The following is a 4,547-nucleotide window of genomic DNA, read 5'->3' as shown; positions in this document are numbered from 1 at the left end:
CACACACTATGGCCCACTGATTGGTTGCTAGAGGTTACTGCACATCCATACCACTCACTGATTGGTTGCTAGAGGTTACTGCACATCCTTACCACTCACTGATTGCTTGCTATAGGTTACTGTGCATTATTACCACTTATAGGTTGCTAAAGGTTTCTGTACATCATTACCTCTCACTGTTTGTTTGCTAAATGTCAGGACTTATGTTATTACCTGGGTCACCAGCTGGTGGCACTGTTATTTCCATAGTAAAAGAGCGCAGTTCAGGTGGTCACCAGCAGGTGTCTCCCAGCAGATGGTCTGTCCAAGTAATTAGGCTGCACCTTAAATGGGCTGCTGGGAGGTATAAAAGCCTGCCCTTGACTGAAGATCAGTGCTTCAGTATTCTTCCTGCCAGCCGTGTCCGTGCCCAAGCCCGAGACCTGTCACATTTAAACATCACTTGCATTGTTTATGATTTACTGGTGTTGGAAGTATGTCATTTTTCCTGTTGATAAACTTATTTTAAGCTTTTTTGGCTTGATTCCTGATTCCTTAAGGAGCAGCCCTCTGATCTGATCATCCTTGCTAGATGCCTGTGGTATCCCTGACATAATACTGAAGGCACTAACGATCAGATTGGCTGCACCTGGGAATTGGTCTCAGCATTTGCTAATTGCTGCAAGATGCATTCTGAGGAGATTTTGTACTATGCACCGCTTGTAACAGAGGACAGGGGATATTGCCACCAAATTTTGAAAGGGCAGACTAGGAAACAATTGCTGGAATGCATCCATCTGGCTCACTCTCTTGTTGGCCAGGGCAGAGTTTAGTTCGGAGAAATCCAGCCACTCATTCAAATCTGTTCAGAGTTGGCTTTGTGTAGCATTGCTCAGGGTGGTCATGATTACTCTCCTCTTTTTAGTGCCCGGTCAGGGGCGGACTGACCATTTGGAAACTTGGACACTGCCCAAGGGCCCGGGGTCAGTAGGGGTGTCAGGGCAGGAGCGGTGGAATGGGCAGGCAGGCCTAATGGTAGGGTCACGCAGCGACTGACAAAAGCCGCTACTCACAGACCAGAGTCCCTCAGGGCGTGGAGTCTAAGCCCCAGGCTGCCTTTCACCAGTGCCCCTGATGGTGGGGATGGACTTGACGCAGCCTGAGACCAGGTCGCGGCCCCCGAGTAACCGCAGCTGCGGTAACGACTGCCGCCAATGGCGTACAGCTGGTGGGAGCCAGATGGAAAACGTATAGCATGGTCGGACAGGTCGGGTCGATAATAACGGAGCAAACAGTACAAGACGGTAGACAAGAATACTCAGGTCAGGGGCCGGGTTCAGCAATGGGAGGTCAGGTAATGGGATAAAGCAGAGAATAGTCTTGTCCAAGCCGAGTCGGTTACCAGGAGAGCAACGAGAACAGAACAAGAGCTTGCTGCAAAGGAACATACAGGACACGAATGCAAAGAGCAACTGCAGACAGTAGGCTTAAATGTGATCAGCCACACCCTTCTGGAGGAGGAGCCGCAAAGGCCTGAAAGCATAAAGGCTCCCACCATGCTTTGCAGGAACGTAAGATGGATGCCAGCACATGGAGCAACACAATCTCTGAGGAAAGGTAGGACCTTGACAGTACCTCCTCCTCAAGGACCCCTCCCCCTCCACGGCTCCACAAAAGGCTTCTGAGGAAATCGGGAATGAAAAGCGTGGAGGAGGGCAGGAGCATGAACATCTGCGGAAGGAACCCAGGAACGCTCCTCGGTGCCATAACCATGCCAATGGACCAGGAACTGCACCCGACCAGGGACCAACCGAGAGTCCAGGATGCGGCTCACTTCATACTCCTCATGACCGTCAACCCGGATAGGACGAGGCCGAGGCGGAGAGGCAGTAAAGCGATTACAGACCAGAGGCTTCAACAGGGATACGTGGAAGACAATGGAGATACGCATCCCAGGAGGAAGAGCAAGGGCATAGGCAACCGGGTTCACCCTGTGGAGGATGCGGAAAGGACCAACAAAACGGGGAGCCTGGTACCTTTTTCATAGGCTTTTTTGAGTTTGGGCAAGGACACAGGGGCCCCATGATCCCCTATTACCCGGGGGCCCCATGAGTTGTCAGTCCAACCTTGTGCCCGATCATACCTGTGTGATTTGGGAATTGAAATTGCATCTAATAAATGTGAATGTCAGTGTCTTAACATTTGCGATTTCTGCAGCGCAATTTCTAAAGTAGTTCTTGCATTACTTTTTCGGCAGTTTTGTTGCGATTACACATACATAGAATATAATGGAAATAGCACTGCAAATTGCAAGAAATCGTTGAAAATCTTCACAAGTAGCAATAAAGTCTTCTGAAATCACACACAAATTGTGTGATTTTAAATTGCAGAGGTGTGACCGGTGACTTATGGCCCGTATACACTATACGAAAATCGTACGAACGTATTCGTCCGACGAACAGTCGTGCAATTTTTTGACGGTGTGTACATCATTTTCGACAGACGATTCCGATCTTATTAACGAAAATTAACGATGGTGTAAACATAAAAATTTTTGTCGTTTGTCAACAGAACAAATGATTTTCGTTTAATATGTACAGGTATCGTACGAAAAGAATTGGATACGAATGACCACGCATGATCGGAAGCTGCTCATGACCCGGAAGAACCCGAGGACAGTAAACACGACGGAATATTCGTAGCCATTGATGTAATTAAGCAGTTTTCTTCACCCAACACCCAAAAAACTATGTTTGTCACTTCATCACAAATAATGTGTGTGTTTGCATGTTGTCCAAAAAAAAAAAGTCACAATTAAAAATTATATGTTTTCAAAAATAACTTTATTATTCACAATATTCGCAATACAACATTTTACAAAAATAACCAAAAACCAAGATAAATAAAGTGCACAACATAGTGCTTTATGTCATGTTGAGAACACAAATTTAACAGAACATAAAACATTAAACTACAGATTGGTATAATGATAATCCTGGCACCATGACGAGGATTGACGATCTGCTGCAGGGTAATGCCATTGTGGTGGATGCTGCAGTGATGAAGGTGGTGTTGGTGTTGTTGGAGGTGGCATTGGAGGTGCAGGTTGTGATTCTGCAATAACAGTGTTTTGGGGTAATTTCTCCTCTTGCCCCTTTATTCATAACTTGTAGCAACAGGCCATTTGTCTCTATTGAACTGACATGTTTCGCAGTTGGTTTGCGGTCAAGATTCCAAATGCATCCTGCTCATCGGCTCTCCTCTGTAGCGCTGCTGAAGCTTGCATTAGGAAGGATGTTGTAGCATCATCCGGATTTTTTCTTTTTTTTGGTCTAGCCACAGGTGTTACGGGTGGTGGCATGGTGGTACCATGTGAAATTTCCTAGGGATGGAAAATATTAAGGTAGCATTTAACAAATCATCCCAAAATCTAAATTGCTTTCAGATTACATGCATATATGTAGACAAATAGTGCATAATAGTAGGATCATTTCAGGAATAAAAGGTGTTAAAAAATAAAATATTTTACCGGTGTCACTGATAGCTCCTGTGCCAGTGATAGCTCCTGTGTCACTGATTGCTCCTGTGTCAGTGGCAGCTCCTCCTGGTCATCTCCATACAATTCAGGTGACAACTCATTTGAAGTTGATAGGATAGTTGACAGTGATGTTCTGGAGTCACACTGATCCGTTAGAAAGCGTAAGCTGTTAAAGTACCAAAGTCTTGGTACATAGATGTCATCTGCTGCAGCCCCTGACCGTTCCGATGCACTGATTTTGTTCAGTTCTTTTTTAAATACAGTCCTCAGATTAGCAATTTTGTGTTTGACATAATTGACATTTGCTTGAGGACAGACAGCTTTGCACATTTCAGCCAGCTTGTAGTAGGCCTCATGCTTTTTATTTTTGTCAGAGTAGTCCTTGGACTTGACTTTCCACAAACAAGGCATCTGCTTGTATTGGTCAATGAACAGTGGCAAGAAGTCAGGCGATGTAAATTTGTCTGCCATGGCTCCTGTCAAACAAATCCAACATATAATGCCTTATCAGTATGATATTACATGCAATTTTAATATATAGAATTAAGGCCTAAAGAGAACATGTCAAGGCTTACCTTCGTTCCTGACCCGAAAAATCTTTATAATACAATCGTTCCGGATTTTCAGCGCAAAATATTTGTTGCGACTGAACGATCACTCGGTATGGAAGCTAGTGAGTGTGCGTCGTGAGCTCCGCCCCTGTCACACCATTCCCGCTCTGTGCATGTACCGCGCCCTGCTTCCTGCGACATTGGGCCTACGAATGGTCGACAGCAAGCAGCATGGAGGACACAAAGGAGACACAGCCTTCCAGGAAAGAGCACAGCAAGAAGGCTGCAAGAAAGATAAAGGCTACAGCCATGAGCAGAGGAGAAATGGTGGAGCTTGTGTTTCTGTTTGTAAGAAATGACTATGATGGCAAGCTTAAAAACTACAGAAAGCCAAATACAAGAAAAGATAAGATTCTAGATGAAGTGATAGAAGCTCTCAAGAATAAATATGGCAACCTACGTTCAAAAGATCAACTCAG

The 4,547-nt window shown here is 45.2% G+C and overlaps 1 pseudogene; it reads right to left on the bottom strand.

The window, feature by feature from the left end:
• Positions 1-3,139: 3,139 nt before the first annotated feature.
• Positions 3,140-3,988, bottom strand: LOC149444159 (uncharacterized; annotated as a pseudogene).
• Positions 3,989-4,547: the final 559 nt, after the last annotated feature.

The sequence above is a fragment of the Staurois parvus genome, unplaced genomic scaffold (genome assembly GCF_062004578.1).
Source record: "Staurois parvus isolate SC_StPar_1 unplaced genomic scaffold, SC_StPar_1.0 ptg000813l, whole genome shotgun sequence".
In the NCBI taxonomy this organism is placed as follows: Eukaryota; Metazoa; Chordata; class Amphibia; order Anura; family Ranidae; genus Staurois; species Staurois parvus.
Note: the sequence above shows the minus strand (reverse complement) of the source record. Positions and strands in the feature narration are given on the sequence as shown.